The sequence below is a fragment of the Arachis ipaensis genome, chromosome B3 (assembly GCF_059453495.1).
Source record: "Arachis ipaensis isolate K30076 ecotype BB chromosome B3, ASM5945349v1, whole genome shotgun sequence".
Taxonomy (NCBI): Eukaryota; Viridiplantae; Streptophyta; class Magnoliopsida; order Fabales; family Fabaceae; genus Arachis; species Arachis ipaensis.
The window spans coordinates 108,161,230-108,174,812 of record NC_142438.1 but is presented as its reverse complement, the minus strand read 5'-3'; the positions used below and the strand labels follow the sequence as shown (position 1 = coordinate 108,174,812).

At 40.8% G+C, this 13,583-nt stretch overlaps 1 non-coding gene across 1 annotated transcript; it reads right to left on the bottom strand.

Moving 5' to 3' along the window:
* Positions 1-768: 768 nt before the first annotated feature.
* On the bottom strand, positions 769-875 carry LOC148571984 (small nucleolar RNA R71). Its single transcript, XR_015908527.1, has one exon. It is a non-coding gene; the product is annotated as a small nucleolar RNA R71 (small nucleolar RNA).
* Positions 876-13,583: the final 12,708 nt, after the last annotated feature.

The window sequence follows — 13,583 nt, the reverse complement described above, 5'->3', positions numbered from 1 at the left end:
TTACTTTCAGTTTTAGCTAATTTCTCCCCCTCCCCCTACTTTTTCATTTTTTTTTAGTTATTTACAATTCAATTCACTGACCCACTAACTGTTTGATATATTGCATCACTCACACTAACAGTAATTCTAACAGAAATACTTTCTGCATCTATTTTCCTTGCTTGTGCTTTGTTAGTTTTATGACAGGGAGAAGAAGCGAGGCTTCAACTTCCTTTGATTCAGAACTTGAGAGGACCTTCCTTAGATTAAGGAGGGAAGCAAGAGAAAAATGAGTAGTGGGTGCCGAGCAAGAGGAGGAATACTTTGAACCAAACATGGAAGAAAACATGGAAAACCATCATGAAGAAGAAGCTCACAACCATGGCAGAGAAGGTCGAGCAAATCATGCTGGGGAGGAGAGAAGAGTTTTAGGCTCTTACATCAATCCAAACCCAGGAAACTGTGGAAGTAGCATTCAAAAGCCGACCATCCATGCCAATAATTTTGAACTAAAACCGCAGCTCATCACCCTTGTTCAGAACAGCTGTTCGTTCGTTCGGAGGAGTCCAAGAAGACCCCAATCAACATCTAACCACCTTCCTGAGTATATGTGACACGGTGAAGTCTAATGGTGTTCATCATGACGCCTATAGACTGCTCTTATTTCCATTCTCACTCAAGGATAAGGCAGCCAAGTGGCTGGAGTCTTTTCCGAAGGAGAGTTTGACAACTTGGGAAGATGTGGTGAACAAATTTTTAGCCAGATTCTATGCTCCCCAAAGAATCAACAGGCTGAGAGCTGAGGTCCAAACTTTCAGGCAACAAGATGGTGAGACTCTATATGAAGCATGGGAGAGGTTTAAGGACCTGACAAGGAGGTGTCCACCAGATATATTCAATGAATGGGTGCAGCTACACATTTTCTATGAAGGCCTTTCTTATGAATCAAAGAAAGCAGTAGACCACTCATCCGGGGGATCTTTGAACAAGAAGAAGACCATTGAAGAAGCCATAGATGTCATTGAGACTGTAGCAGAAAATGACTATTTCTATGCTTCTGAAAGAGGGAACACTAGAGGAGTGATGGAGCTAAACAATGTAGATGCTCTGCTGGCCCAAAATAAGCTCATTACTAAGCAGCTGGCTGACCTCACCAAGAAGATGGAGAGGAACCAAGTAGCAGCAATCACCACTTTATCAGCAACCCAAGAAGGAGTGAATGAAGAAGCAAAGGGTAGTCAGGAGCAAGCCAACTACATTGGGAATTCATCTAGGCAAAACCATGATCCATACTCCAAGACCTACAACCCTGGATGGAGAAATCACCCAAACTTTAGGTGGGGGAATCAACAAGATCAAGGCCAAGATCAGAGACGTCACAACCCCAACAACAATGCAGCTCACCAACAATTCACACAAAGAACATATCAACACCACCATGACAATACCTCTCCACACCCATATCAAAACCAAAATAACACTCCTCATCCTTCGACTTCTAATCCCAATCACCCATCATTTGATGACAGACTCTCAAGGATTGAGAATCTACTTGAAGGCATAGGCAAAGAGATTCAAGATAACAAGGCGTTCAAGGAGGAAGTGCGAGCAAATTTTAAGAACCAGGGAGACACCATCAAGAGGTTGGAATCTCAAGTAGGGTATCTCTCTGAGCAGATTCCCAAACCTACAGATGGATTCCCAAGTGACACAGAGAAAAATCCGAGAAGAGAAACAAAGAAAGTAAGGTGGAAAGATTGCAAGATGGTCACTATAAGTGATAAGGAGACTGAGGACAAGCCAAACAAGCCGTCAGAACAACCTGGAGATACCTCAGCAGAGGAGAAGGAAAAAGATCACCAAGAACCAAAAATCTCACAACAGGAGCTGCTGAGACTCTATGCACCATTTCCTCAACTACTCGATGGTGCTGTGGAGAAGAGAATATACTCAAGATTTCTTGACTTGTTTGCTTCTCTGCATGTAAACATACCATTCATCAAGACCATCCAACAAATGCCTGCATACATCAAGTATATGAAGGAACTGCTTCCCAGGAAAAGCTCACTCAAGGGAGGCCAAACTATAGTGATGAACAAGGAGTGCAGCGCCCTCATTCAACCAGAGTTGCCTACAAAAAGAAAGGACCCAGGGAGTTTTCATATCCCCTGTGCCATAGGAGAAACAATGTTTGATAGAGCACTCTGCGATTTGGGAGCAAGCATCAACTTAATACCCTTATCCCTTGTGAAAAGCCTGCAGATCAATGAGATAATGCCCACAGATGTAGTCATCAGGCTGGCTGACAAAACTCAAAAACAAGCAATAGGAGTGGTGGAAAATGTGTTGGTAAAGGTTGGGAAATACTTCCTCTCAGCAGACTTTGTCATATTGGACATGGAAGAGAGTTACACTGACCCAATCATATTGGGAAGACCATTCCTAGCTACAGCCAGAGCACTCATAGATGTGGAGCGAGGGGAGCTAATTTTGAGGATCCATGATGAACAGCTCACCTTCACTGTTTTCAAACACTCACAAGAAACAGATCAAGAGAACAAAGAACCAAGGAAGGATAACAGTGAGATACTGAAGGAAGAGATGAGTACTGAAGAACAACAAGCTCATCCGGAGATTCCCTTGGTTGATGGACAAGGAAACAAGCAGCTGTCACAGCTCAAGGAAAAGCTGGAAGAACCTAAACCACCAGAGGCATGTGAAGACAACATCAAAATTCCTTTAGAAGAAGAGGCCACAAAGAGTAAGACAACAGCACAAGGAACAAAGAAGAAGGTACCAAGGAGGTGGAGGAACAAAAAGATCCCTACAGAGGACTTCTCTCCAGGGGATAAAGTGATTTCAGCTTACTTCCCAGATATCCCCCCTGATCTCCCCACTGTGCCATCTCAGCTACCTAAGGTCTTCGCTATCAACAGAGTTCTCTCCTTGGAACATGTAGAGATCATTGATACAACTACTGGATATAGGTCTACTGCCAGAGGAGAAGACTTGAAGCACTATCGACCTCCCTGATGAAGGCGAAACGTCAAGCTAGTGACTCTAAAGAAGCGCTTCATGGGAGGCAACCCATGTTTTATATGCTTTTAGAAAATAGTTAATAAGTCAATTTTTATGAATTCCAACCCAAGCTTGACTAACACTTGGTGAAATCCTTGTTATGCAGTATATAGTGAAGAACAAGTTTGGTGTTCAAAGCATGCCAAGAAAGCATGAATGCAACTCAGAGCATGCTAGTCTTGTAGCTTTGAACAAAGACTTTTTCATCACAATGCTCCAAACTAAGTTTGGTGTCACCCAAGGTGCCACGAATATGCATATAAGGATGCACAGTTAGTTAGTTAGTTAGTAGTCATGAATAAACAATCTAATTCTTTTTCCTTATTATTCTAGCCGTAAAGTTTAAATCTTTTTTTTATGATATTGATTTTTTTATTTTATTTTTATAGGGAAAAGGAAAGGAGCATTGAAGAGGATTGATTGGACAATTAAATGAAGAAGGTTTGGACACCACAAAAGGAGGATACAACACACATGCACCAAAGGGGGATGTATTGGAAAATGTTGCCATGCAACATTGAAGAAAGGAGACCCTTGAAGACCGAACCAATAGCCCTCATAAAGATGACGATCCTTGTGCTCATGCTCTGCAAAACCCCATCCGTCCATCCAACAACCTCCACATCAATCCATACCTTTCATCCCCTCATCATCTCCCTATATAAGTGAGTCCTAGTGCGTACTTACCCCTCACACTCGAATTCCCACTCTCCACACTTCACACTTCCGGCATCCAAAATTCCTTCATCACACCTCGTCCTAACCAACCAAATTCCTTATCTATCCGTACCTTCCAATCTCCTCACACAGCAACTCAAGTTGATGGCATCATCAAGCTCCAAGAGGCAAAAGAGGAAGAAACCAATGGAGAGCATTCCTTTCGATCAGAAGATATTCAAAACTGCATTCCATGAACAAGAATTTGAGCAGATAAAGCTCAAAAAGATACTGCCCGAGTTAACCTTCCAAATCAATGAAGACGAGTGCCCACATATTCGGGAGAAAATTGAACAAAGAGGGTGGCAAAGGCTCACGAATCCAGAGGGGAAGATCAATGCAAACCTCATCAAAAAGTTTTATGCAAATGTGGTTAGAGAAGACAAAACCAAGGCCCCAACCTTCAAAAGCTACGTAAGAGGAAAGGAGGTGGACATCAGCCCAAATGCTATAACAAGAACTCTTCACCTGAAATTACCACATTTTGATGAGCTCAGTTATCATGCAAGGATAAATAAGAGCCCTGACAATGATGAGCTCACAGAAATCGTGACTGATATCTGTGTTATAGCAGCTGCTGGGAGAGGTATGCAGATGGGAGACCTCGATTCATCAAGAGGGGAGACCTTAGCCCAGAGGCCAAGGGATGGTTTGAACTCGTAAGGAGGTTTATCCTCCCAGCTGCAAATAATTCAGAGGTCAATATCAATCGAGCGACTATGGTACATTGCCTAGTACAGGGTGGAGAAATCAATGTGCATGAACTCATAGCTGAGGGGATTCAAGAGTCAGCTGAGAAGGTTGATCCGGGTGCCAGGCTTTGGTACCCCAGCACTATTCTCAGATTGTGTACAAGAGCCAAGGTAGTCTTCGAGGATAGCAATCCAGACTGGGTGAATCTTGGGAGGCTAGTTACACTCCAGCGTCTGATCTATACTACTCCCGCCCAACAACAAAGAAGACCCCAAATAGGAAAGCAAAAAGCGAAAGAAGGAGCTCATCAAGAAGAATCTCATCAGGAAGAATATCAACAAGAGGAACATCATGACCCAGCCAACTTGAATATGAATCACCTTCTAAGAGCCATTGAAGATTTGGGGATGAGACATATGGAAGGACAAGAGCAAATACTAAACCTTCAGTCCAACTGGATGAGCCAACAAGAAGAGTGGTAGAAACAACAAATGGAGCAGCAACAGGAACACTACTCCTAGCTCACTCAATCCATCCACCAAGTTACTGAGAGGCAAGAACGTCAAGATAAGCACTTGCAAGAACTCAATCAGCGGCAAATAGCTCAGATGAAAGCATTCAATGAGTTCACTGTTCTTAATGAAGGACGGCAACTACATAGGGAGGAGTTCAACGTAAACACTCAAGCCAAGTTGAACTACATGTCTAGTCATATGCATCATCTACACTATGCTATCCCTACATATGATGAGGTTCAAAAAGATTTTGTGGAACAAGAAGAAAGGAAAGTGAAACAGCAGAAGGAAACACTAAAGAAGAAGATGGAAGATGGTGGTTTCTGGAAGAAGTTGATTGGAAAGAGCAAAGGGAGTGGGAGTATGAGCACTCAAGAGGGACACAAAGAGGACAAGCAAGGAGGAGAGCATGGGCAACCACATGAGTAAAAGGTGGTGGAGTTCCTTCTTTGGTCCATCTTTTTCTATGCTTTAAATAAGGAAGATCTTGTATGAAATAGAACATGCTTCCATGTTAGTTTGAACCTTTTTCAATTCTGTCTTTTAAACTTTTTGTTGATTAGGGCTGTGTTTGCTAGTCTGAATGTCATTGCTGCATCTTCACCTTGCTTATTTGTATGCTTGTCCCCTTTTGAATCAAATGAAAAGAGAATGAGTGTTTTATAAAAGACCAGAGTGAAGTTCATACTATGGAGTAAGTTCCTGAGTTTGTGGTGTGGTCATAAGTTAGCTAAGTTGGTTCAACCACAAGGTGGGAAGACAGCTATCTGTCATGAATACTATGCTTTGAACATACCCATGAGACTAGCTAAATAACAAGATCCTAATAAGAAAAAGGAAAAGAACAATCAAAGTTGAAGAATAAAAGAAAAATAGCAAGAAAAGAAGCTAGGCACCAAGGGTTTGAGTCTTGAGGGATGTGTCTGTGGTGTTCCTGTACCAAGGATCTGCTTGGATTACTAAGCTCTCAGGGGTGCTTTATCACTTGGTAACTTAAGTTAACTAACCCGGAATTATCAGCTGAAAGTCCACTATCAAGAGCAATCTTTGCTACAGAACATTTAGTAACCCAAAGAGGTGCTGGATAACAAGACCTCAAGGAAAGAAAATAAATAAACCATGTGCCTGTGGTGTGTATGTATGGGGGAGAGACTTGAGGAAGTAAGTCCTTAGGGGTGCTTCAACACCTAGCACCTTGAACCAACTGGTTCGGGAGTGTTGGCTGAAAGCTTATTTTAAAGAGTTGCCCCCTTACAGAGCACTTGGCCTAAGAACACAAATAAGCCCTGAAATGACAACAAAAGGATCAATGAATAAAAGTCTCATGGGATGCAATCACAGTGAGTATTCTAGGACATGATAAAGGTCTGAAAGCCAGTGAAGGAATGAACCTAAGTTGCTATGCATGAAACCACCACAAAACCAGAGACATGACTTCCACAAGAATGACTCATTTCTCTTGGCATTCCATTCATCATTCTCTTGTTCCAGCACTTGCTTAGGGACAAGAAAGCTTTAAGTTTGGTGTTGTGATGCCAGGGCATTTTGGCCAGTTTTACTGACCTTTTCTTTACTGTTTTTAGGGTAGTTTCATGCATTTTCTTAGAAATAAGTTAGTTTTGGGTAGATATTTACTTACATCTTAATTCAAGCATACATTGTGCACTTTACATGATTTCATGAGGATTTTGCATAAATTATATGATAAATTGGATGATGCATGACTCATGACTTGGACTAGAACTTTGATGCACTTTATTGCTTGATTTCAGGACAAAAGAAGCAAGGAAGAACCACGTTAGCAGCCACGTTAATCTAATTAACGTAACCTCTAACGTGGAATGGGAGCTAACTTGCAAAGTTAATGAGAAAAGTAATCGCCAATAACGCCCTCGAAGCCATCATAGCCCACGTTAAGAGTCACGTTAACTTAGTTAACGTGAACTCTAACGTGGAAGAAGACAATAAGGCCATCGTTAGTGACACTCCCCTTTGTCACTAACGTTGGACCAAGCTCATAATTGGCCACGTTAGTTGCCACGTTAACTTAGTTAACGTGGCTTCTAACGTTAGGAAGCAAAAGGGAAGCCAACGTTAGTGACATTCACCTTTGTCACTAACGTTGGCCAAGCTTCCATAAGCCACGTTAACTCCCACGTTAACTTAGTTAACGTGGAAGCTAATGTGGAGAGAGCAATTGGTCGTCAACGTTAGTCACACTTACCTTTGTCACTAACGTTGGGGTGAACCACCAAGAGCCACCATGAGCAACGTTAACTCCCACGTTAACTTAGTTAACGTGGAAGCTAACGTGAAAAAAGAGGTAATGAGTCAACGTTAGTGATACTCACCTTTGTCACTAACGTTGGAGATGGCTAGCATGACGACGTTAGAAGCCACGTTAACTTAGTTAACGTGGACTCTAACGTGAGAAAGAGGGGCACATTGGAACGTTAGTGACAAAGGTAAGTGTCACTAACGTTCTCGAAGGATTGGCAAGCTTACGTTAAGAGCCACGTTAACTAAGTTAACGTGGACTCTAACGTAGGGAAGAGGGAGGCTTATCAACATTATTGGGAAAGGTAAGCCCCAATAACGTGTGCGAAGGACCAAGAGGCAACGTTAGTGGCAACGTTTGTGCCACTAACGTTGAGGTTAACATGGCTCATACTTGGGTGAGCAACGTTAGTGAAAAAGGTGATTGTCACTAACGTTCTCGAACCCACACTTTCACTTAACGTTAACACCACTAACGTCCTGAGCTAAAAGTCCCTGCCTACTTCACACTTTCCCTCTGCAAGCACAACTAAGCCCAATGAAGAAGATAACTGCTTCAAAGTTAGGATCCAAAGGCCCATACCCAAGACTTGAAGAGCCAACTAGAAGATCAGAAGAGTAGTATATATAGGAGTAGCTTTGAATTAGTTGAGGGAGCTGGAAACTTTAGAGAGCCTTTGGCCTAGAATTACTCTCTGTATTTTACTTTCTCTGCACTTCTAGTTTACTTTCAGCATGTATTTTCCATCTTTGTTTTCATTTTCCAGAGCTATCAACAACTAAACCCCTTTCATTGGGTTAGGGAGCTCTGTTGTAATTTGATGGATCAATTTTAGTTTTCATTCTCCTTTTTCTATCTTTTCTCTTGATTTTACTAGAAAGCTTTCAATCTTCATCCAATTGGGTAGTTATCTTGGAAAAGAAGCTATTCATACTTGGATCTCTTCTGAACCTTGAAAGAGGAATGAAGGGATCATGCTAGAGATGAAAATGAACTTGATCCGGAGAACGCAATATCTCCTAAGCCCAATGAACTCCCCATTTCTTATCTTACCCATTCTCTTTAATTTCTGCCATTTACTCTTATGAGCAATTGCCCCATCCCCATTTAAGATTCTGCAATTTACTTTCCGCCATTTACATTCAGCTCTTTATTTCCTGCATTTACTGTTTTCACTATTTACTTTCCCGCCATTTAATTTTTTGCAATTCCCAACTCAAATTCTGGTTCGCTCAACTAGAACATTCCTTTAATTAAAGTTGCTTGATCAATCAATCTCTGTGGGATTCGAACTCACTCTATTGTGAGTTTTTACTTGACGATGAATTCGGTACACTTGCCGAAGGAAATTTGTTGCGAGACAAGTTTTCCGCGTATCACTTCCCCATCACTCCAATCATAAAGAGGAGGTTTGGTGAAGTTCACCTCATCATTAATTTCAAGAATAGTGGGGAAGGATTCTTCAAATTCAAAAGGGTCGTATGTTGAGGTGGAATCATCATAGATAGGAGGGCTTGTTGCTTGGAATACTTCCAATTCTTCACTCACAATATGTATTAGAGGTTGCACATCCTCTTCAACATTGCTTTCTAATCCAATGGAAGAAGGCTTAACAAGATCATTAAGGGGATTGATCAATGTGGACAAAAAATCACTAATGGTGGAATCCACTTCTTGATCAATTTCTCTCAACTCTCTATCCACTTCCTTAACATCACTCTCCTTTTTAACATCCCTTCCAAACTCCGTGGAAGAAGGCTCTTCAACTTGGGATTCCTCTATGTACTCAACATATCCTAAATACCCAACCACTACTTCCTTTTGTTCACTAATCTCTACATTCTCCTCTTATTGCACTTCTTGCTTTAACTCCTCTTCTTCCCCTTGGAGTTCCAAATTCACTCCTTTGCTAAGCTCCTTGGGTGCTTCTCCACATTCAATAATGGGATTACTTAGAATGCATGAGCTTAGGTGGGAGGTTATGTGACTAACGGCTTCTACTATGATCGCCATCTTGGCTTCTAGCTCCTTAAGCTCCTTTTCCGTCCCCTCTTGTTGCCTTAGGATATAAGAGTCAAGATCTCTCAATTCTTGTGTGAGAGCTTCATGGGGGGTGGTGGTGGAATAGAGGGTTCATTGTTTGAAGAGAAGGTATTGTAGTTGGAAGTGGTTCATATTGGTGAAAATCTTGAGGTGGTGTATGAGAAAATTGTGGTTTTTGGAAGTATTGGTGTTGGAATGGTGGTGGCTCTAGATATGGTTCATATGGTGGTTGGTATGGTGGGTATGGGTTAGGATCATATGGAGGTGAATGGTGGTATGAGGCTTGCGAGTATGGTGGGGGGCTATATTGAGGAGGGATTTCATATGTATGTGGTGGTTGTAGTTGACAATCCCAATAAGGGTCATCACATATATTAGCTTGGTATATATTAGGATTAGAATTATACCCATAAGAATCCGAAGAGTAGTCATGTTGGGGTGGTGCTTGAGCGGCTTGGATGGCATAAAATGCCTTTTGGTCCTTGCGCATCTCCGTGAGGAGAGTAATCATGTTCCCAAGCACTCTTGTCAAACTTGATCCGGAAGGAGGTTGTTGCTAAGAAGGTTGTCCATAAGCTTGGGGCTCCTCCATCTTTTGATTTCCAAATCCTTGATGCACATCCTCATTGAAGCTTCCATTTCCTACAACATAGTTTGAACCACACTCATGGCCAAAGTGATGAGAATTTATGGTGATAAGAGAAAACAAAAACAAATTCTAATCAAGAAACAAAGAAAACCAAATCCTAAAACTAGCAAAAACAAACAAATAGACCAAAAATAAAGCTATTCACAATATATACAATAGCCAATAACATAGCACCATTGCAAGTCCCCGGCAACGGCGCTATTTTGATAGCAAAAATTATTGTCGGTCTAGATTTTCTTTTATATAAATAAGAACTTCGTTGTAAGCATAGCTCCAAACCAACAAACAATTCTCACATAAAAAATTGATGGTTGTCACAAGTACAAATCCCAATAAGAATTAACCGAAGTATTTAAACCTCGGGTTGTCTCACAAGGAATTTCAATGAAGTATTTAATAATTGGCTACGAAGATGCAAGGGGGTTTGATTTGTAATTGGCAAGAAGAGTAAATAGCAAGAAAGTAAATAATACGAATTAATAAAAGAAGGAAAAGAACTCTTGGCTAGACATAGGTAATTGAGATCACCATCCTTGTCAACAAACCATATATTGACAATTATGAGGAACTAAGCTCGTTAAGTGTACTTCTATGCTTGAAGTATGTCAAATGGCTCGATCAATATCAATCCATAAGTCCCAACCTAGCTACTAATTGACTTAGTAGTAGGCTAGCATCAATGGTTATCAAATTGACCACCAAGGGTTCTCAAATCACCAATTCAATAAGACCCAATGACTCAAGGAAACTCAATTCCCTTAGCAAGAAATTAACAACAGCAATGAAGATAAACATAAAAGAGACATGGAAACATCAAATTGCATTAAAAGAATTCAACATCCAACAATTGTTCATCAACATAAGAGAGAGCATAATAAGAAATTAACAAGAGAATCTAAGAAGATTAAGACAATAGAATACTAAAATATAAAGAGAATTGAAATCAAAACAAGATTTGAAAGATAAATTTGAGAGAGATTAACCTAACCCTAACCTAACTCTAGAGAGAAGAGGGAGCTTCTCTCTCTAGAAAACTAGCTAAAGGCTCATCATGACTAACTAAGTGCTCCCCCTGATAAACTCCGATTTCGTGGTTTATCTTGTGCTTATTTTAGGGGATTTTATCACCTTTTCCCACATTTATTCAATGAAATAGCTTGGTTTTTCAATTCTCCCTTGAATTGTGCTTAGTTGTAAAAAACATGCTTTTTAGGCCCTTAAATTGGTGATTTTAACTCACTTTAATTCCATTCGATGCCTTGATGTGTTTGTTGAGTGATTTCAGGTTCATGAGGCAAGTATTGGATGGAAGAAATGAGGAGAAAAGCATACAAAGTGGAGAATGCATGAGGAAACAAGAATTGGGAATGCATCGATGGGCGCACATGCGTACTAGGCACGCGCGCGCAGAAGTGGCTTCGCATAGAGACGCACACGCGTACTAGGCGCGCGCGCGCGAGGTAGTGGCTTCACATAGAGACGCGCACGCGTTCATGACGCGTACGCGCGGATGAAGAAACAGCCAATTGACGCGCACGCGCATATGGCGCGTACGCGCCGATACTCACACGTGACCCACTTAAAGTCAAAACGCTGGGGGTGATTTTTGAGCTACCCAGGCCCAAGTCCAACTTGTTTCTGAGTGTATTTCATGCAGAATTGAAGTCCAAGCAAGGGGGAGTAATTAGTTAGTCAACATGAGCCTTTAGTTAGTTTTCTAGAGAGAGAAGCTCTCTCTTCTCTCTAGAATTAGGTTAGGTTTAGGATAAATTGTCATGGATCTTGAATTAATTACTTAATTTTATCTTGGTTCCTTCATAATTTCTTGTTTCTACTACTCTATTCTTCTTAGTTCTCTTGCCAATTTTACTTTTATGTCTCTTTTATGTTTATGAATGCTCATGTTGGAATTTATTTACATTGAATGAAATCTAATGTTTGATGTTCTTTTCATTGATGATTTGAGTTGTTGATTTACTTTCCTTGCAATTGGTAATTGGTAGATTTATTATTCTTGCATTTTTACTATGCTTTCTTTTGATGCCTTCCAAGTGTTTGACAAAATGCTTGGTTGGGCTTTAGAGTAGATTTTGAGCATTCTTAGCTTGGAAAGAGTAATTGGGCAACCTTGAGTCATTAGTACCCAATTTAGATTGGCGATCTAGAGTTGTTAGCTAACATCTTTCTCAATGACTCTAATCTCTTGCTAATCCAATTAGTGAGTTGATTAGGATTTTTGACTTGAGATTAACTAGTCTTGTTTGACTTTCTCTAATGGAAGATAACTTACATCTTCTTCAAACATTGGGGATGATGAAATAAGATAAATTCTTGTTAAGTATTGTTATGATTCATGACTTGGATAGAAGGCCTATGATCTTACATCTTGCCATGAATGTCTCTCTTTATTAATTGCTTCTTTTATTGCTCTCTTTACTCTTCTTGTCATTTATATTATTGCCCTTTTATCAACCAAACCCCTTTGCCCCTTCATAGCCAATAATTGACACTTCATTGCAATCCCTTGTGAGACGACCCGGAGTCTAAATACTTCGGTTAATTCTTATTGGGGTTTGTACTTGTGACAACTCAATTTTTGATTGGGAGGATTGTTTGTTGGTGTAGAACTATACTTACAACGAGAATTCATTCATTTGAGGAAATTCTATACCATCACGACATTCTGACACATCAAAATGGCGCCGTTGCCGGGGATTGCAATGGTGCTATGTTATTGGCTATTGTCTCTATTGTGAATAAATTGATTTTTGGTCTGCTTGTTGGTTTTTGCTAGTTGTAAGACTTAGTTTCCTTTATTTCTTGTTAGCTTTTGTTTTTTTTTTATTTTCTCTTGACACTATGAATTCTCATCCTTTTGGCTATGAGTGTGGTTCTAACTATGTTGTAGGAGATGGAAATTACAATGGTAACATGCATCAAGGAAGGAACAACCAAGGGTGGGAGGAGCCTCAAGCATTTGCTCAACCTGCATGGCATCAACCTCCACCAATGTACTATGAGCAAGGACCACTCCAAGATGCATACCAACCTAATATGTGTGATGACCCTCATTGTGGTTGCCAACCACAACCATCATATGCATATGAACCCCAACCTCAACATAGCCCCCCACCACACTCACAAACCTTCTACCACCATCCACCTCCATATGATCCCAACCCATATCCAACATTCCAACACCAATACGCCCAAGAACCACAAAGTCTACACACATCACCTCAAGAATTTCACCAATATGAACCACCTTCCAATTACAACAACCTTCCCTCAAACAATGAACCCTCTCTTCCACCACCACCTCCTGATAAAGCCCTCATGTTAGAACTGAGAGACCTTGAATCTCGTATCTTAAGGCGACAAGAGGAGGATTAAAATAAGTTTAAGGAGTTAAGAGCAAGGATGGCTAGCATGGTAGAAATCGTGAGTCACCTAACATACCACCTAAGCTCATGCATCCTAAGTACTCCCATTGTTGAATGTGGAGAAACAATCAAGGAGCCTAGTGAGGGAGTGAACTTGAAGCTCCATGATAAGGAAGAAGAGTTAAAACAAGAGGTACGACAAGAGGAGGAGGTAGAGATTAGTGAACGAAAGGAAGTAGTGGGTGGAT